Raw genomic sequence first — 21,164 nt, forward strand, 5'->3', positions numbered from 1 at the left:
TCTCATACCCAATGAATACGTCATCATATAGAGCAGACCTGCTTCAACAGGAGGGACCGTGAGCAGCTCGCCCCAGCAATCCCTCAGCTGAGTAGTTGGAAAGACCCAGGGCAAGCGGGAACACGGTTCAAATCCTTGTCACCAGAAGCCGAACTTGACCCTGAGTCCCCTCCATCCTGGATGAATGTCCAGGCCACCAAACTGCTGAGAAAAGAGGCAGCAAACATGCTGGCAGAAGGCCCTAACCCAGGGAGAGCTTTGCCAACCTCATCGGAGACAGACACTTCCCCATAGCCCCGAGTAAAACTCCCAAATTGCATAAAATTGCAGGTTTCAGACACGCCTTTCTCCTGCATGTTTCCCAGGGACTCGCTGTGCTGGCGGGGCTCTCCCATCCTCCCGCTGCCCGAGCTCACCCATGGACCCTCTCGGGGGTATCGGGGCCGGGATGGGGCCGTTCTCGTTGCAGCTGGACACTACAGGGTGAGGAGGGGATGGATGAGCGGAGCGCAGGGCAGCGAGAGCATCCTCGGTGGGGATATCACACCTCAAAGAAAGAAACTGAGCCAAATTCGGAGCAGAGGAGGTGATGCTCATTCAGGGGCTCCAAATCCCATCCAAAGGCACGGCGATATCCCTCGGGATTCCCTTACTGACCACGAGGTGAGCAGCCTGCAACGGCGGGTGTTTGCCTGCAGCTCCTCTGCAAGAGGACAACTGCATTTGCAGGAAATCCGAAGCGCGGGGGCTTCTCTGACCACTGCATTCCACTTATTTTTTCCAAAGAAGAAATCACTCCAAAATGCAGAGCAAAAAACCTGCCTCGTCCCGGAGCGAGGAGACCTGGAGGAGCCGCCGCTCGGCTGCAGCATCCCGTGTCTCCGGAGGTCAACCGGTCCAGATGCAGCGAGATAAACACCGAAACACGGGTGGGCAGCGGCTGTGTGTTTGCTGAGCTATTTTGTTCGTCCTTAGCACACCAGAAGAGAAGATGGGAAGTCACACACCAAGCATGCATGGGTGCACACGGGCTGGCACACGCCGCTGCGCCCCGGTTATTTTCGGCGCTCTCTGAAGCCGGGAGGCTCAAACTGCAGCCGCTCACGGTGCGTCGCACCTTTGGGGCTTTCTCTTTCCCTTTCATTTATGCTGAGTCTTCTTCTGGATTGTCCTTTCCTTCCCTTTCATTTCCAAACTCTCACAACCTCATTGATCCACAGTTTCATCTTGGAGACGCTTGGCAAAAGCTCACCCGAGGAGATGGGTGACCCTCAAACAGCACCTAATAGCGGTTCGGTCTGTAGCAAGGACGGAGGGAGGGGACAAAAACTTTTTTTAATAACTCATAATTACTGAAGTTATGCTTAATGCCTCTCTGATTTGGGAGCTAACAGCGGAACAGAAGCCCCAGTCATCTAAGATGGTTGCAAATGAATCCCAAACTGAAGCTGGGGGAGATAACAGAGAAACCTCAGCGGTGGTGGAGGAAGCCAACCGGTGGGGGAAGAGGTGTTGATGTCCTTGATTTTGTGAGCTGTAAAAGCACTGGCTGTTTCCCGGGTTGGTGAGGAAGCCAGCGTGTGGCTGGGGGCTGCCAGAGGCTCAGACCCTCGCCGGGAAGGGGGTCCGTGCACACACCAGCCTGGGAAGCACTTGGGGACTGTGGGAGGACCCCAAAGTGCCACAAAGCAAAGTGGTGACAAGAAGTGCAAAGCCTCCCTGGCTGCACAAGCGATGGGAAACCAGGAATATGGGGTGGGTGAGCTGCCTTGGCCCCGCTGATGAGTGGGGACCCACAGACATCCCAGGGCTGCGAGGGCTTGTCTGAGCATCACCCACGCGGCCGGGGGGTCTGCACTTCGAGCCCACCTTGTCCTTGCCTTGGGCAGCCTCACGGGGTGGGATGTTCATGTGCTCCCAGAGCCCAAACAACACCAAAATTGCCATGACGGTGTTTTTATGACTAACAGCTCATTCTGAGAAGTCAATAACTTCACAACGTAAGTCCCAGCAGGCCCCATTCTACATAAATTTGCATATTACTCAGTGGAGCCAACCAAAGGTGCAATTGGTTTACGTTGGGCAGCAGTAGGAAAAAGGGTTTCATCCTCCCCATCTAGCTCTTTCTCACGTTCAGTGTCCTAAATTCCCTTAAATTCATCCTTCAGAAAGGCTCAAACACGCCGGGAAGGGCAAGGCGGGGGTTGGTCCTCCTGGGCTCCACCAGCCCCATCGTTCCTGCGGATCGCTCCCCGTTCCAGTATAACCCACGGGAATCTACCCCGAGGCATCCTGGAGGAAGCTGGTGTTTTCCTCTCATAAAACAACAGCTCAAATGAAAGGCCAGTTTTGAGGCAGGCGGGGAAAAAAACCAGGATTTTTTCTGGTCTTTGTATTCAGCTTTGAAATTTGTGGATTTTTGCACGTTCACGTTTTGAGAGAGAAGCGGCGGCAGCAGCCCAGCTTCTCCCAGTACCTCCCCGTTCAGACCTCACCTGCACACGAAGAGCAAAACCCACCTCCAACAGCAAAAGGCTTCCACTGAGACCTCCCTCCATCTGATGGCCGAAGCTCAGCCTGAAGTTCTCGGGGAATGGATCCAGCCTTGGAGCGTGGGGTCAATCAAGATCGTTCAACCAAGATTATTTTGGACGGGCAGTCGGTATTTTTAGCCTGCAGAGCAAGGGACTGCTTCCCTTTTCCTGAGTCTCTCCTCCCTTACGGACCTCTGCTGCGGGCGGGCGAGGGGACGTGTGCGGAACCCGCTGCCGATTGTGAAAGAAACGGGCTATTTTGGTCGGCGGAGATGAATGCTCTGCACCCCCCAACATGTTGTGCAACCCTCGGACTGCAGCAAAGGAGACAAAGACGCTCCAGGCTGCCCGGGCTCGTCCGAGCTCCCCAGCACCCGGCTCATGGCAAGCGGAGAGGCTTCCCACGGCACCCCTGCACAGGCTCGGCCCCGACGCTTGGGGTGGGGGAGAGCCAGAAGGTGGTCTTGGTCTGCCTGGGAGGGGGAAGAAGGGTGGGTGACAGTGGTGGTTCCCCATCAAAGCCCGTGCTGAGCAGCCAGGAGTGATTTTCTAGTTCCCACCCATCACACCGCGCTCCCAAGTCATGCAGAGCTGGAAAAACGCGAGGATAAGGCTGGGAATGTTTGCAGGGTTGGGGGTGCACTCCTGGACCCCAAATGCCAGAGCCACTAGGCTGGGCACATGCCCTGGGCAGCCCTGTGCATGGGAAGCCCTATCCTCGACGGCTCTGCCAGCCTCCATCCCCCATCCAGAGGCATCTCAGAGACCCCCAGCCGCCACCTCCCACAGCCTCGCTGCCCACTGCAAGCAGGAACGTCTGGAAGAGCAAGAGGCCATGTAGGTGGTGGCCGTGGCAGGTGAGGGGTGACTGCTCCCCACTATCTCCACAGAGATGTATGATGGCTACTGGGCGAACGCCCGGCTGCTGCTGGCATCCGGAGGGCGGTGCGCGAGCGTGGGGATAAACCTGGTAAAATTAGGGACACAGCAGCCAGTTTTCCATCCCAAAACCACAGCTTCTTCCACCTGCCTATCCTGCAGCCACAAAACTCTGCTCTCACTAGGGCTGGGCATGGTCTGGACCTCCCAGGGCAGCTGTGAGCCTCACAAAATAAGAAAATAATGAAGGTTTCTCTTGCTTTCCAGGGGGAAACGGCACTGTGCTTGTTTTAGATGCGTTTTGGCCAGTCTGGCTGCTGGAAGGTCTCCCCAGAGCCTCCTCTTCTCCAGGCAATGCAGCAGGGAAGCCTTGGTGCACAAGCAGGGGTTAAAGCCCCCCTCCCAGCCCCTACCTTTCCATCACAGACTTTCTCCTTTCTCTTCCTCCCCCCATTTCTCCCCTGCCAGGGGCTGGATTTGGGATGCTCGGGAAGGTTTGAGGCCAACCTGTCGAGCCTGCCAGCAGCAGCGGGACCGGCTGACCCAGCGAGCAGGTGGGCGAGTTGCTGACATGGGCACAAGGGCACTTGATGTTGTTTTGTTTGTTTTTTTTTTTATTTTTTTTAATTTGCTGACGTACGATACGGGGGCAGCAGCTCACACCCTGCGTTGGGCAACGCGCGGCTGCGGCGGGGAGGAGGTGCCAAGCGGTGCTTCGGGTAAACAGACACCGAGCAGTGGGCAATCGAGTGGGTCTTCAGGATGTGTCCTGGTCTCTGAAGGGTTTGTGTTTCACATCTCAGCTGGGCAACAGGGCCAGAGCAGGGGCTGAGCAGGTCCTGGCCACGCTGGGCCAGCGTTAGCCCGCTCCCGGGGCTGTTTTGGCCCCGGTTGCATCCTGCCTGGAAACGCCGGGCTCTGCTGGAGCAGCTGGCAGAGCTCAGCATTTAAACTTCTTGACTTTCATTCAGCAAACGTAAAACTATTCATATTTAAATGCAAAACGCCGGGAGCGCAGACGCTCTGCATCCAGGAACTCGAGTAATAAAGAGTTTTCTCTCTGTCTTGCATCACCTCTGCACCCTCCCTCCGGATTCAGCCGGGTCTCCGGCTCCCAGGACCCTCCGAGACCTCACAGCACCCATCGGGCAGCCGGAGTGGCAGAAACCCTCAAGGGGCTGCCACCAGCCACCCCGTTTAAGTGAACAAAAACATTTGCTTGGCAGCCCCGAAGTTTGTTTTAAATAGATGCTCCCCAAATAAGACCTACAAAAATACCTTCGCCGTCCTGCCGCTGAGCGTGAAACCGCAGCAAAGAGGAACCGTCCACTTTAAAAAAAAAATAAATAAATACCATTTTAAAAATAAAAAAAATAATCACACTTCTGCCTGTTTCACCCTGTCGGCGCTGCCACCCGTTGTGCAAAGAGGAGGGCGACAAAAAGGAAGGGGTGATGCTGGTGGGTGGGTGGGTTTGCCCCCCCACCCCCCCGGCACGGCACAGCGGGCTTTCGTACAGCCCCGGGGGAGAGAAAAACATTCAGTTTTAAAAACAGGAAAATGTGATTGTAAAACCACAACAATGGGCTGGGGAAGGAGCTGGAGCAGCTCTGAATTTAGCTTTCGAAACAGCCTGCGAGTTGACTCAGTGTTTCTGGGGAGCGAAGGGGGTCCGTGGCCCCCCCACCCCACCCCGACTCCGGCCGCAAACGCGATAATTCCACGTCGTCTCCCTTAGAGCAGGGTGCCAAATCTGCACCTCCGATTTCAAGCCTCTCCCCGTGGGATTTGCAGGCGCAGAGACAACCTGGCGGGTTCCTCACTGCACGTTCCCTGCACAGCCCGACTCCTTTGGGATTTTTTATACACCTCTGCCTTTTTAATTCAGCCTTAAAAGCAACTCAGATGCAGGAATCACATGAATGCCCATCACCTGGGCACGTGGCCTGCTACCTGCCCTTCCTGGCCTTTTTCGTTAGAGAAGCTCAGGCCGAAGGGTTTTGCAAAAAGGGGCCGTATAAATCGATGGCGTTTTGCAAATGTCACCACCCGAGCGACTGGAAATTGTTTATTTCCCTTTAGAATACCCAGAGGGTTTGCATCCAGATAAAGACATAATAGCCGGCAAAACTGTGTTTTCCTAAACACCAGGAGAAAGAACAAAAGCCTCTGGCACGCTCTGGCCGCTGCTGGGCACGTTGGCACCCGAGGCTGTAACCCCCCACTGTTGTGGCCACCTTGGCCACCCGTCCAGAGCCCACCCTGGATCCCCATCGCCAGCCTGTCCTGCACTGACAGCCAAAAACTGGCTCTTCTACCCTCAGGGTGGGTTTGGGGGACTCTAAGGGTTTCACGGAGGGTAAAGCCAGCTGGCAAGGGTGCCAGCATTGGGTCCTGCCCTTCCCACCTCCCCCAGCCCCTGCCACAGGCTGAGGCCAGAGGGGTCCACAAAGAGAGGGGGGTTTGGGTGGCTTTTCCTCTCCAAACCTTCCATATAAAGCAGATCTTTGACTATCAGGTCATAAAATAAAGACACTTGCACCTCTTCACAAAGCTCTTCAGAGCCCACCTGGGCACAGGAACCACCTGAGGTTACTTAAAACTTGGCAGGGACTGCCAAAAGAGAAGTGGCAGTTTCTGAACCTGACCTGGGTGGTTGTGATTTTCTCCTCAAACCAGTTAGAAAAAGGCAATATCCAGAGCAAGCAGCTTGCCATGGGTTGGCTGATAGAAAAAACAACTGCACTGACCCGGGAGGGCAACTCTACGTGGGCACCGTCTCAGTCACACAAATAGAAAAACCACCCGTGAAGTCCCTGGGCACAGCGGGTACAGCTCGTCTTCCAAAATAGCCCCGATGACTCACGCCCCAGAAAAGCTGTTCCCCTCCGTCGACTTCAAAGCGATGCTCAGGTGAAGACATCTAAAGGTGGGTGAGATGGATTCGTGGCTTGAGGAAAGTCCCACTGTCGAATCCACGGGCTTGGCCCCCCCGAAGCCTGACGCACCTCTGAAGGCACAAGGGCACACCCTGGCATTGCCACCTGCCCTTGAAGAAGGGTGTTAAAAACATCAAAGATTCAGAGTCCGTATGTCGTGTCGTGAGAGGCTGCAGAGCTCTGGGTGCATCCAGGGGGAGGTTATGGGATGTGTGAATTGCCATCAGAGGTGTCTGCAAGGGACAATATTTCTCAGTGGAGAAGGATCTTTCTTGCCCAACAGCAGAGCGAGATGAAGAAATTTCACAGAGAAATTAAGGGGCTTTAAAAGAGAAATACGGGGCGTTTAAGGGGTGTTGGAATCCAGCAGGGGCAAGGCACTTGCTCCATCGATTCGACAGCTTGGATCAACACCTGCTCTCTCGCTGATAGGAACACAGAGCTCACCCATGTCCTGGTGTAGAAAACACTGGGAGGTTGGACTGGGCTAGAGAGGGAAGATCGAGGTGTTTTAAAGCTTCGTGACAGCAGCTGCACTGTCCCCCACCCAGGATGGGGTCTACCAGAGAGCCACCTCCAGACTTGGCAAAGCAGCCGCCCCACCAGACCAGGCGGGTCTGCAAGGTCTGGTGTCCAAAAGGCTCAGAAAACTCATCAGGAACGACCGTGCTGGTCAATCTTTCCACCCAGTAAGCTGTGACCTCAGCTGCCAGCCTGCCCACCGAGGCTGGAGGCAACACTCAGCTCCTCGGGGCCGATTCACCGGCGGACACGTCGGCAGTGTGAACAGGCAACGTGGAACGGATTGGATCATGCTTGGACACTGCTGAGAGAGACACGGGGAGGAAAGCCAGGAGCTGGACACCCTGATGGTCATGGAGGTGGTAGGAGGAGGACACACCAGGTGCTGCCAGCAGAGAAGCGTTGAGATGTGAAAGCGTAAGCAGCAAAGTTCCTGCTATGGTCAGAAGAGATGTCCTATGATCCCACGACAACTCAGGTTGGAAGGGACTTCTGGACATCTCTAGTTCAACCTCCTGCTTGAAACATGGGCAGCTATGAGATCAGAGTAGGTTTCTTGGTTGTCTTGGAAAGCTCAAGGATGGAGCCTGCACAACCTATTCCAAAGCTTGACCGTCCTCAGAGGGAAAAAGTTCTTCATACCCAGCCAGAACCTCTCTTGTTTCGATTCATGCTCACTGCTCCTCCTGCCATGCACCGTGGTGAAGAGCCTGGCTGCAGCCACGCACCGCAGGGACCCCAGAGCGGTCCTGCACCGCAGGGACCCCAGAGCATCACCGCAGGGACCCCAGAGTGGTCCTGCACCGCAGGGACCCCAGAGCATCACCGCAGGGCGGTCCTGCGGCACAGGTGACCCACAGCATCACCGCCACCACTGCCACCAGGTCACTCCCTGTAGCATGACCTAATCTGAGGATCTGAAAGCATCTCCCAGAAGGGGTCAGGCAGCGGTGGGCCCCACGGCAGACGCAGTGCCACCAAGTGGACACAGACACAGGCACAGATGCCCTTGCAGCTTGCTCAGAAACATCCAGAGCTCACGGTCCGTGGCAGAGAACACGAAGAGAAGTGCCAGATCCGAGATTAACACAGTGAAGCAAAGAAACCCACTGGCTCCTGGCAGCCTGGGTACCCCCAGGGCTGCCTTCACTCAACTGGTTCCACCTTCCGAAGTCAGTCTAGGCACCAGCTCTCCTCCTCTTCTCCCCCCAATCCCGCAAGGTCTGACAGCAGAACTTTTGTCAATGCCTCAGCACCTCTGAAGGCCACAGAGGGGCTTAAACCAACTTGTGACAACCGCAGAACAAGCGTGTTCAGGGAGCTAAAGATTACAACCAAGGACGTAAACATAACAAGCTGCCAGGATGGAGATGTCTAAAACTCCTGGGCAAGGATGTGCCCGAAGGCTGGGGAGCAACCACATCCTACCCACGGCCTGGCCAGTTCTGGTGGCTCCACAAAGTGCTCTGGAGGTGTTGGTGAAACGCCCCAGCGATGGGGTTAGAATGGAGGCAAGTGCCAGCAGAGCCAAGAGGACCAAGCCGGGATGTCTGGATGGGCAACCCGGCACCGCTCATACCACAGATCACCAAAATCCCAAGAGAGTGAGGGGACAACCCAAGACGTGTGTGTCCCGTGGCTGGGGGCTGGCAGGGAGGGTGGCCAGGAGACAGCCCAGGCTGCTCTGCAGTGGCTGGCAGGGACCCAAGGTGGCCTCTGGCCAGCTCCCTTCCTCCCGGAGAGTTTCCGGGAGAGACTTTAACACTTGGCTGGCTAAGCCAAGGCTTTGGTTGTGGTTGATGGCATCTTTGAAATGGACCTATTCACTCTGATGGGGTTTATCTTACAAGGGAGGTAAAGAAAAGTTGGAGGAAGGAGGCTCTGGGAGAGGCATCACAGCCAGATGCCTACAAATTTTTCTTGGGACAGACAGCAGCTGGATCCCACCGAAAAGCTCCTTATCGTTCACACCAGCCTCTTCAAGGGCCACCTTCCCTTACGGGACAAAGCAGCGAGGTCTCAGCCCTCGGAAGGCTTGAGGAAGGAGTACCTTGGAGGTCCTCACCTTGGGAGCAGCTCCTGGGCTGCAGCCCCATGCTGCCTACTCACCCTTCCCACGCCCCGAGCCCTTCGTAGCCTCTTCAGCTTTGACTCAGGGTCCGTTTCCTCTCCACCTCCTCTCACCGAGAGCTGAAGGTTTCTTTTCCTCTCCTGCAGAGCTATCCCAAAAGCGAGGAGCAGAAAAACCCACCCGTGCACCCCGTTTCCAACACACCCCCCTGGATTTTCTCTCCCGATCTTCTCTGCTGCGATCACCCGCGATGGTCATGAACGTTTCCAATAGAGCTATTTTTAAAAACCAAAGCTTTTACCAGAAACAGTCTAGTTTGAGGTTTCATTGAGCAACGTTTCCGCGCGTTGTGGTCCCCGTTACATGGGTGCTACCCTCACCCGAGCTTTGACCACGACACTCAACAATTTCTAAGGCTTCCTTTTAACAATTGCAACCTCACCATCCGCATGACTGCACGATTACTCATCCTGGAGGTTCAGAGTAACCAGTTGGAAATCATCCTGTTTTGGGAAAAAAAAAAAAAAAAAACCAAAAGCCCCCCCTCTCCCCAACTCCTAATAATGAGACGTGGCTCATCCTCTGCCGTTGCTGCGGGGGTTTGACTCTGCCTACAGTTGTAGGACAAGGAGCTGGTAGAGGTAGATTCAGGTTGGATATTAGGAAAAAATTTTTACCATGAGAGTTGTAGAACACTGGAACAGGTTGCCCAGAGAGGTGGTGGATGCTCCATCCCTGGAGACGTTCAAGGCCAGGTTGGACGAGGCCCTGAGCAACCTGATTTAGTTGGAGATATCCCTGTTCCTGCAGGGGGGTTGGACTAGATGACCTTTGAAGGTCCCTTCCAGCCCTGACCATTCTATGATTCTATGATTTTCTGAACAGCGACGATTTATCCCAAACCATCATTTCCCAGGAAACCCAGAGACAGATCAGGTGAACACAGGGCTGAAAAGTTCTGAAATTGCCACCAAAAGGAGCTTATTTGTCAAGTCTGCGCCTTTCCGGGTTTCCTTTGCCCAAGGCTCAAAGATCATGCTCAGCCCTAGAAGGTCTTCCTCACGACACAGCCCGTCAAGAAGCAGTAAAAGAGACTTTCCACCCTTTTTATCCTACCAGTAGGCATCTTTTGGGGTTTGGATACGCAGCTCACAAGGCCCCATGGTGAGAACGACCCCGTCCGTGTGGCGTGAGCTTTGACCACTAGGCTTCCTCACTTTACTTCTGTTGGTAAGAGGTTCAACAACGTTAAGTAGGACAGCCTGGCCGCTGTGCGAGGCTGGGCCTTCAGCAGCTCAATAAATTAACCCCTGCCGCACGCAGAATGGGGAAATTTCCGCTTCTTTTTGGTATTTCTCAGTCATCAGTTGAAGGTGTTTGAAGGTCCCTTCCAACCCTAACCATTCCATGATTCTATGAAGTCTTCCTCCTTCTGCCGCGGGTGCCTGCGCTCGCTCCTGCTGCACGAAGCCTTCTCCACTGCTTCTTGTCCACTCCCTCTTTGCATTTTCACAGGCTCTTCCCTGGAATTTTCACTTTTTCCCTCATTTTCCTCATTTCAGGCTGTTGCTCACAAGCTGCTCGCCCAGCAGCATCGCCTCCATTCCCCACCAGAGCCCGAGACCCGGCCAGCCCTCTCTTGCCCCCACGCAGAGCTTTACTGCTTCAATCAAGACACCACCAGAAGATTTTTTCCCACAAGGTCTCATCCCTGGCCATGAACCACAGAGTCCACACGTCCTCCAGAACTGCCCATCGGACTCAGCACGATCAAAACTGCTATAAACGCCGCATGAGAACCTCATTTTTTGTGTTCTTACCTGAAACCAGTATCCTTCAAAAGTTTCAGCCCTTCTAGGACTGTGCTGTCAGCCAAGGCTTTGCACCAGCATCTGGTATCTCGAGTGCAGCCTGTTAATAAAAAGCTTATGACCTCGGATACAAAAGGATTTTTAAACTATTTTTTGCTCATTCTCCCCCTGGAGCTTTCCTGGAAGCCTGTGATTATCCCAGAGCATCCTCAGCAGCTCGGAGCGCTTTGGCACATGTCTTGTGAGCATCTCTGGCTGCTTCTTCTCGCTCAGTTCCTTCTCCCTCCTCCAAAGAAGCGTTCAGCTTCGCTGCCGTAGGCGGGGAACAAAGACAGCCCTGAGCTAGAGCTCATAACTGATGAAGCTTTAATACAAGAGGAAAGCAACAGAGGAAGGAGTGGGTGAAAGAGAAGAGGGTCTGCTGCCTCTCTCTCCTGCTCCTCACTAACCGACTCTACTTGACTCTGATTTGCACTAATTGCTGACCACAATCAGGTGGTGTTGTCTCCAGCTGTTGAGAACAGCCCTGAAGGTGCTTTCTTGGCCTGGAAGTGGTTGTGGGAAGCCTGGGATTGAAAGCCCTCCTGCTGCACAAGGTCTACGAAGTTCCTCTGCTTTCTTCACTACTTCTCAACGACATCCCATCATGTGTAGGGCTGGATTTTCCATAGTGCTGTGTCCTCTCCCTGTCCTTTCCTCCTCACTATCACCCTCACAGCCAGGAGAATTAGTGCTGGACACACAGTTGTTGTGCTGCCAAGGCCAGCCATCCAAAAGTCATGTCAGATGCCTACAGATCACACAATTTAGCTTTAAGGGTCCTGATGCTTCAAAAGTGCCAACTCTTCCAATTTGCATCCTGGTTTCTGAAACATCTAGGGCACCCTGAGCATGTGCTCAGCTTTCTCTACGGCCCAGAGCACCAAAACCAGTTGGTTTTAGTCGGAAATTCCCAGGCCGGGGTGTGGGAGCGTTACACCAGTTTCAGCACTTTTGAGGTAAGACGAAACTCAACAAGTTCTTCCATCACAGCTTCCCTCCTCCTAACCGGGGTGTCATGACCTGCACATTCCTATCTGGATGCGATTTCCCAACCTATTCACAGAAAAAGAGCAACCCTAACCATTCTGTGATGTGTTGGCAAGAGAAGAGAGCAGAGCTCTAATACCTGTCTTGGGGTGAAGAAAGCGGAGAGATGCTCGCCGTGTCCTGCTCCAGTCATTCAATCCAGGCCAAGGCTCTGCAAGGCGAATACTGGTGTATGGAGAAAGAGTTGCTCATGTGATGTAAGCAAACGCCGCAGCTATCGTGTATCGTCGTGGTTTGGCACCACGGAGCCAGAGGCTCAGGTCAGCTCATGTCCAATAAAGCCATCCATGCTGTAGGTCATACAGCAATGCAGTGCCCCCAGTGCCGTGCACATGGGATGGAGGGTCTTGAGGAGCAGCAATGACAACTTCATGCTTCGAAGGTGGCAACCTGTAACCGAGCATCCAGCCTGGAAGCTGGAGAGCTCTGGAGTCCCACAGGAGCCAGTGCTGCTTTCTACCACGCTGCACCTAACGCAACGCCTTTCTCACCTGAAAGAGGGGAGCTGTCCCTACCTGCTGGGAGGTCCTCATGTGCTCCATGGTGAGCAACAGATGGTGAACATGAGCAAGAGCTACCTGCCACGTTGACCGCTCCCTTCCTGGCTGATGTCCACCAGGAGATCCTCTGTATTAAACCCTTTACTACATCCCATCCATTAGAGCATCTCTCAGCTACTTAAAGCACAAGAGGCTGTAAAGGTGAGGGCCTGGAGATGCTGACCTGGGGCTACCCAAGCAAGAGCCATCGGGAGTAACACGGTACGCACCAGACAAAAATGGGTCAACCAGACTAAAAATCCCCGAATTCCCTGCGTGCCCTTGGGCAGGGGATGATCTGGGTCACCAGGCTCTGGAGCTCCAGACACAGCACACCCCGACTGTGTTTCCTGACGAACCCTACCCCGGCTCTCGAGCAGGCTGGCGGCAACCACGATGTGAACGCAGGTTCTAACAACCAGTCGGAGCCTCCTCTTCTCCCGGCCTCACCATCTGCACCCCTCCACCTCCACATCTCCTCGTCCTCCCCAGCAGCTCAGGCCAGGAGACACCCAAAGCCGCGCCGGTGGCAACCCCAGCGCGACGACGGAGATGTTCAGCAGGAAAGCAGAGGATAAAGAAAGCCCAAAGAGATGTTTAAGCACAAAAGATGGGTTGGACCAGAGCAGCGCGGAGAGGACGAGCGTACCTTTGTTGTCTGCGCTCATCTGCCCGCTCGGAGCTGCCTGCTGCCCTTTAGGTCTCCGTCTCTCTTTCGCCCCGGTGCATGTGATGGTCCCCGGGCAGAGCAGCTCTTTAGTGTGGTCTGCACCGTGTGTGGCGAGGAGCTGTGGAGCCCTCGCTCTCGAGCTTTCTTCTCGGCGCAGTTTCCATGCTCGGTTTCAGAATGACGCCCGCCGATGCCGCGCCGCCGCGGGCAGCGGCTCGCTCGCTCGCTCGCACAAGTGGGTTTATCTCGCATCCTTTCATTTTACTCTCACACCCAGCTGGGGGGCCAACCGGTTTCAAAATAAAATGAAGCTGCCAGAAGCTCTTGGGACTCGACCAACCTTTTGCAAACGCTTTGAGCTGTCGCAGAAAACGGCCTGTTTCCATGAATGCTCCCGCTGGCATAATTGGTCACCCGGGGATTCCCGGACAATGAATATCCCGGGAGCAGATGCAGCAAAGATGCCCAGTTTTATATCTGGGTGGTGCGGGGAGACTAAAATTGGAGCAGCTTCGGAGCCACCCACGCTCACCCAGGAAGGGAAAAATCCCTCCCTTTGAGGATTTACAACCCAAAGCTCAGATTTCCCAATGGCAGCAGACACCGCGCGGGCGAAGGGCTGGTCCCAGTTAACAGGACAGACGGAAAGAGAAAGGAGCCGCCGTGTCCCTCCCGCTCCACAAGACGGACGAGCCGATGCCCAAGCATAAAGGGCTGGGGGGGTCTGTAACAAAAGTGGGAATTGCCCCAACTCTCCGTTCAGCATCTCAGAGCACCGATATCATCCTCCCGGTGCTCGGCACCCCATCCCTCCAGTGTGATGTTTACCGTGAGCTGGTTGTTTCCATAGTCATCCTCACCTCACTGCTTTTGCCCTGGTCGAGAGAAGATGGAGGAGGCTGGTCCTCCGTGGAGCAAACAACACTTCAGACACAGGCAGCTGTCGATGGGAAGGTCTGGAGGTTTTTCTGCGGCCGTAGCAGCGGGACAGCCCGTGGTGGGACCCCGAGGAGGTGGCCGAGAACAAGAGGGCGAGTTCACAAACTATCGTCATTTGAAAGAGCCAGAGGCAGAGAACCTGGACTGGTTCTTCTGCCAGGAAGGACACCGCGGCTCAGACAAAGCAGCAGTGTCTTCCCCCCACCACGCTGGTGGAAATTAGTTTGCTCTCTGTAATTGTCCTTCTGTTCACGAGTCGCTAATGTGCACTTTTAGTCTAAATAACTTTCGTTTTAGGTTAAAGGCAAATGGAAAACCAGGAGAGAGCCCGAGTGAAGGTTCCATCGAGCAGAAGACTCGTCTGCCTCCCCTGCCATGAAATGAATTGACTCCCACCAAGTGACAGCTCTTACCTAGGAAGGGCCGTAGGGCTGGAGGTGGTCCCCCGGGGCCAATGTCAACATAAGCTAAGTAACATGGTGGAAAATTGTCCACAGCAGTCCCCTCCCCACGTCCCCACTCCTGGAATATTCTCCACGGTGGTGTTTATTGCTTAAGAGCAAAAGCCACCAACTGTAACTCGGTACGTGAATAGAGCAGGAGAAATTGAGGGCACATGCAGCAACGGAACCTCTGGTATTTGGGGGGGGATACAACTAGCAGGAAAAGTGGCCGGTCCCCTGGGTAAAGCTCAGGAAGACCCAAATCCAACACTGCCTCTGCAAAAACTAGGGATTCACTCTCATGAGCAAGGCAACCTGAGCCATATCATTTTCCTTCCCTTTCCATCGTCAAGGTACCAGGCGTGCAAGGGGCGGGTAGAAGAGTAGATGCTCCCCAACAGAAAAAGTTTGTAAGAAATACAGGGTCGGATTATCTTCTTATGCAACACCCCTGCGACTTATAAAATCTAAAGCTGTATGACATAAATCAACCACTAACTGCCTGGGGTTAAAGAGAAACTTCCTCTCCTAGCAACCTATTGCGTAAATGCCTCTTAATGGGAGCTCCTATCTTCTGAAATCTCTATTAGAGAGAGGTTGGCTGGACCGTGGGGCTGCTGGGCTGAGTCTTTAAGGTCCTTTCTGTGCCCTTTGGCTCTGATCCATCTCCTCGTCTCCTCCCCGAGCGGCGGGGAAGGGGTGCGAAGCCAGCAGCTCCCCGCTGCGTGCTGGGACCACCAGCTCGGCTCGAGCTGAGGATGGTCCCACCACCGACGTGTCCCCGTTCTTCCAGCCCTGCTCACGGAACCGGGCACTTTAGCACCTTCCCCTTCCCTACCACTGACTCGGGTCCTGGGAAATTTCGTAAGGGATTAGTGAGCGCGGTCGACGCTTTTTCACGTGTGATCTGTTCCCACCAGCCACTTTGTTGGTGCTGGCCCAGGGAAAGGCTGGGAAAGGTTCTCAGCTTGGGCACTTGCTTATGCTGGGGATGCGAGTGGGAAACCACAGCAGGATCCTGCTTGGAAACGCACAGAAACCTTACAGAGGCCACCCTGCGCCGGCCACCGCTCCACCGGCCACCACTCCACCGGCCACCGCTCCACCGGCCACCGCTCCACCGGCCACCACTCCACCGGCCACCGCTCCACCAGTCACCGCTCCACCGGCCACCACTCCACCGGCCACCGCTCCACCAGCCACTGCTCCACCGGCCACCACTCCACCGGCCACCGCTCCACCGGCCACCGCTCCACCAGCCACTGCTCCACCGGCCACCACTCCACCGGCCACCGCTCCACCGGCCACCGCTCCACCAGCCACCACTCCACCGGCCACTGCTCCACCAGCCACTTCTCCACCGGCCACCGCTCCACCAGCCACCGCTCCACCGGCCACCACTCCACCGGCCACCGCTCCACCGGCCACCACTCCACCGGCCACCACTCCAACAGCCACTGCTGCACCAGCCACCACGCCACCGGCCACTGCTCCACCAGCCACTTCTCCACCGGCCACCTCTCCACCGGCCACCGCACCACCAGCCACTGCTCCACTGGCCACCGCTCCACTTGCCACCACTCCACCGGCCACCGCTCCACTAGCCACCACTGCACCAGCCCCGGCGAGCTGCGGGGCTGGGTCATCCCCAGGACTGTTCTGAGCATTTGCTGGAATAACCCCTGTGAGCCCAAGCAGGGGGTCCCAGTGGGAGACCCATTCCCAGTACAGACGTCAGATGAGAAGCAGCAGCTCACGCCGCTGCCCGTGGCTGTTCGGCATCCACCGGAGCTGGAGCCAGAGCTGGAGCTGGGCACGGTGGCACGTGCCCACCCGGCCACTGGGAACCAGCTCGAGGCCAGCGAGGTCCCCATCCTCGCCGAGGCTGTTCCTGCTTCACTTCCCATCTCCCACGGCTTCCCCCAGCCCGCCAGCGGGCTAAAGCGACTTCCATCAGCCCTTTCTGGCCGAAACTTGGTTTATTTCTATTTTAACCCTTGCCTGACCAAATAAAACAAGAAATAAAGAGAAATCACTGCGAGTGGCAGCCCCCAGCCTTTGTAGCACCGTGTTATGCCAGAAGAACCCCATGGGGTGGGGGGGGGGGGATAGGGAAATCCGGTGCTTTGGGTGCCCCTGTGCCGTGGGATAACGTGAGCACTCGGCGCCGGGGCCGCCGTTAAGGCGTTGTTTGTTTGGTGACTGTTCTGCTACGGTTATTTTTAGCCGGTGACGCTGGGGGGGGGGGGGTTATTTCGCTTCAGGATGTCCGGTCTGTGCCTCTTTCTGGGAATCCCACGTTCTCTAATTGTAAACAGCCCCGTTGAGTCGCTCGCGGGCGCGAGAGGCCCCCGATTTCTGCAGCGGGGCTCTCAAGGTGTGAGTCAAACAGGAAGCCGCTGCCGCGCAGGCGAGCGAGGTACCAGCCAGGAAAAAGTGCCCTCGGTTCACTCGTGAGACTCGGCCCCGCAGCCTGGCACCAGCCAGACCCACTTACCCGGCTGGTGCCAGGCTGGGGCGTTCGGGATGCTGCCCGTGGGATGCTGCCGACGCTGGGATTGGGCTCCACACCCCCTCGGTGCGGTTTATTTGGAGGCTCGGTGTCGCCTGGGCCACCCCGCTCTGAAAAAAATGAAGTTTGGGTAATTTTGAGGTCCCAGCTGCTGGTTTTGAAAATGTTGGCGCTGTGGGAAAAGGGAGTCCGGAGCGTCGGAAACCTCCCGGTGTGCGGATGTGTCGCTTCGGGGGCACAATGGCATTGGAGTCTGGAAGGTGCTGGGTGTCTCTGGGTGCCTGGGATGGGACTCGGGAGGCGTGGGGGCACAGGAGGGGACAGGCTGGAGCTGGGGGGTGGTTTCAGCCCTGTCCCCCTCCCCGTGGGGCTGAGACAGGGCACTCCCTCCACCTGACCTCAGAAACCCTTGACCCAAGTGATGTGATCTTCTGCCAAAAGCACCAACACGCCGCTGCCCTCGTGCACCGTGACCAGCGCGGGGTGACCCCAACACAGCTCCCGCACATCCCAACGCCGGGACAGAGGCTGGAGCTGAGTCTCCATCACCCTCCCGGGGAGCTGGTACCTGGCAGAGGACGAGATAGGGTCCTGGTGAGCGAGACGAGCCAGTAACCCCGTGAAAACACAGACTGGTGCCTCGATGACTGCCAAGAGACAGGGGTGTAAGGGTGGTGCCCCTCTTTGTGTGCAGGTGACACTGGATGATGCACATCAAAGAGGTCCTAAAAGCGGCACCACTCAGCCCTCCCCACCAGCTCCGAGCTCCCGGGCAGGACCCCCGGCTCCCGCTGGATTTCCCGTTCAGCAAACACCAGCAGTGACACTGCGGCTCCCCGGGGATGGAGCAGCTCTCCTCCCTTCTCAGCTGCTGGAAAGGTCCCAAATTTTAGCAATATAACGGCGGTCGCAAGCGCTCTGTTTATCCCATTAGTGGTTTATCCTTCTTTTCCATCCCCCCACGTTTGGGAGCCCAGGGAAACCTTGCAGCTTGGTTCACACAACAAGACTTGACCAGCATTTGCTCTACGGAAAGAACCTGGGATCCCTCCAGCATTCCCAGACCATGGATTTTGCTACCTGCAACCCCCCCACCCCATGCACGGGAACCTCTCCGTCCGCAAAACCCTCCGGGACAGCAAGACCCTCCCTGGTGCTTCTCTCAAATCCAGGGATTGCAGAGCTGGAGTTATGGGATCGCCACAGCAGAAGCCACGTTTATTTTTTGGCACAGGATAGAAAGTCTGGAGTGAGAACTGTTGCACCCCGGGGGGGTGGGATGCCAGCGGAGGCCAATGCCCGGCAGATCCGCTCAGGACCCCGGTGCTCCGCTCAAAACACGAGTAGGGATTCAGCCGGGTTAGAAAATAACCCTTTCGTGGCTGAGATGTGACGGATTGACGGCAGAGCACGGTGTTTTCCAGAGGGGCCGAGGGCAGGATGCTGCGAAGCATCTAAATCTGGGAGGAACATGAGTCATTCCGAGCATCCATAGGGACTGCGGCTTCCGAGGCACCGAGGCACGTAGAAAAACTTCCCCGGCGCGTCCCGTGCGCGGAGCGGCGTTGCCGGCACCGGTGAAGTAGGGCATGTGCACAGTCGTGCCAGCCTCTTCTCTGACTCATTTCGGTGTCTCAGGGGAAACCCTGGCATCGGCAAACAGCTCTCCGCTCCCTGCCTCCGCGTTCGCTAACCGAAATCTGGAGTCTATTTTTATCCCCGAAACGCCCACGGCGAGCGCGGGGAACCTGCCGCGCGGCGCGGCGGGTCGGTTGGCACCGGCGGGTCGGGATGGTGGCACCGCCGGCCCCGTTTCTGACTCTGAGCTGGCCCGTGCCGCCGTTTGCCGGGCTAATTTCACCGCGGCGTTGGCAACTCACCAGGCACAGCGAGACCAAAACAAGTCACGCAGGCACTTTCCGTGCTCGGTGTCGGCACCGTGCCCCCGGATGGGGCATGCAAAAACCCCAAAGGCTCCCATTTTTTATTTTCCAGCACGCGCCCCGAATGAGCATGCTGTTTAACCCGTTCAGCGCCGCTGTGCTCTGGGGGACTGGTTCAACGCGGCGGAGAGGCGACCGAGCTGGAAAAAGCCTGCAGGTTCAGGAAGAGCTTGCACCAGGGAGCGGAAACCAGATTCAGCCCCGCTGCTCTTTGGGGGTCGTTTTCTTCTTTTTATTTACTTCCCTTGTGCTCGGGGCTGTGGGGTGCACGGGCACACGCCAAACATGCACCAACCAGTGCTAATGCAGGCGTGCTCAGCAGCACACGCGTGTGCAGACGCAAGCGTGCCCAGTGGCACATGTGTGTGCAGACAGAAGCATGCCCAGCAGCACATGTGTGTGCAGACACAAGCATGCCCAGCAGCACACATGTGTGCAGACACAAGCGTGCCCAGCAGCACGTGTGTGCAGACACAAGCATGCCCAGCGGCACACGTGTGCAGATGCAAGCATGCCCGGTGACAGGCAGACACATACATGCCCAGCAGCACACCCATGTGCAGACACAAGCGTGCCCAGCAGCACATGTGTGTGCAGATGCAAGCGTGCCCAGCAGCACACATGGGTGCAGACACAAGCATGCCCAGCAGCACACACGTGTGCAGATGCAAGCGTGTCCAGCAGCACACGTGTGCAGATGCAAGCATGTCCAGTGACATGCAGACACACACATGCCCAGGAGCACACGCGTGTGCAGACACAAGTGTGCCCAGCAGCACACGCATGCACAGACACACGCGTGCCTGCGTGCACTGCCCAGCGCAGCGGCGAGGTGCAGCAGCGTGGAACGGTGAGACCTGGAGGCTCTTTGGGATCTCGGACTCTCACGTTGCAACTCATCCATCCGGACACGCTCAGCCGCTCTGTTTGGGAAGAGCAAAAGCTGCAGCGTTCTCCTTTCCCGGCCGAAACGAGAGCAGGAAGAGCCGGGGCACGACACACGGCGTCGCAGCCCGAGCTGCTGCGGAGCCGTTGCGCCCGCGGTGACGCACGCCCGAGCCCGGCCGACGAGCTGCAGCCCGGCCCTGCCACCAGTTTGGAAGGGAAGTCGCAGCCGGGGTTGGCAAAGCCACCGGGTGCTCCGGGCGTTCGCAGGAGGTTTTTGTGCTCCTTCTGCACGGAGGGAGCGGATCCAGCCTGGCTCCGCGGTCGGGGCAGGACACGGCGTGCTGTCTCTGGCCGGGTTTCGGAGGATCCAGGGGTTAGGCTTCCAGCCCTCCCTCGGGAAACACCTCCACTCCCAAACGTTGTGGGAGAGAAGAGCGAGTCTGGTTGTAATTCCTGCCCCAACAAAGGCTGCCTTTGACAGCGGCGTCTCGTCCCTGCCACGGGACGACACCTGACGTTTCCTTTCCAAAGCCCCCACACCGTCTGCGAGGGCTTTGGTAATCGTCCACTCCGGGACAGGGTTTTTTCTGGCTTTAGGAAAATTTCTGTAGCCAAGACTTTCAAATACTTTTCACAGAACCACAGAACGGTTTGGGTTGGAAGGACCTTCAAGACCATCCAGTTCCAACCCCCCTGCCACGGGCAGGGACACCCTCCACTACACCAGGTTGCCCAAAGCCCCATCCAACCTGGCCTGGAACACTGCCAGGGATGGGGCAGCCACAGCTTCTCTGGGCAACCTGCTCCAGTGCCTCACCAGCCCCAGAGGGAAGAATTTCTGCCTTAGATCTAATCTTTGCTCTTCTCCCTGCACATCACAGCCCCTCAGATTGCCTCTGACCTCTCCACCCGGCCAGGAGCTCCATTTTCTGCCTCTGCTCAGAATCTGGTGCAGATTTCCTGCCTTCTCCCTGGGCACTGACTTAAACGCTCCGGGTAACCTCTCCTCCAGGGCCCTTCAGACCAAAGCACAAAGCTCAGGAGCACAGAAATAACTCAGGAGACATAAATCAGCCTTGCCACCCCAAGAAACAGGTCCCAGTTTCCCCACGGGAGAGGCCACCAGGGAATCATGCACCGGGCAGCCCACGACGAGGGCGAGTCGCTCGCCCGTCCCCGGCTGCGGTTCCCGCTCGGGCTGTTTCTGCTCCGTGGCAGAGATGTGCTATAAAACCTTCATTTCCTGACACACGTGGGATGAGGCCAAGGGGTCGTGTTTTGGACAACCTGGCTTTTCCATGGCAACCGGCAATGATGTCAGCGCCGTGCAATGATGGGAAGGGGTCTGGGGAATGGAGAGCTCTCCAGGAACGAGGCAGGAGAGG

The sequence above is a fragment of the Tauraco erythrolophus genome, chromosome 31, assembly GCF_009769465.1.
Source record: "Tauraco erythrolophus isolate bTauEry1 chromosome 31, bTauEry1.pri, whole genome shotgun sequence".
Classification (NCBI taxonomy): Eukaryota; Metazoa; Chordata; class Aves; order Musophagiformes; family Musophagidae; genus Tauraco; species Tauraco erythrolophus.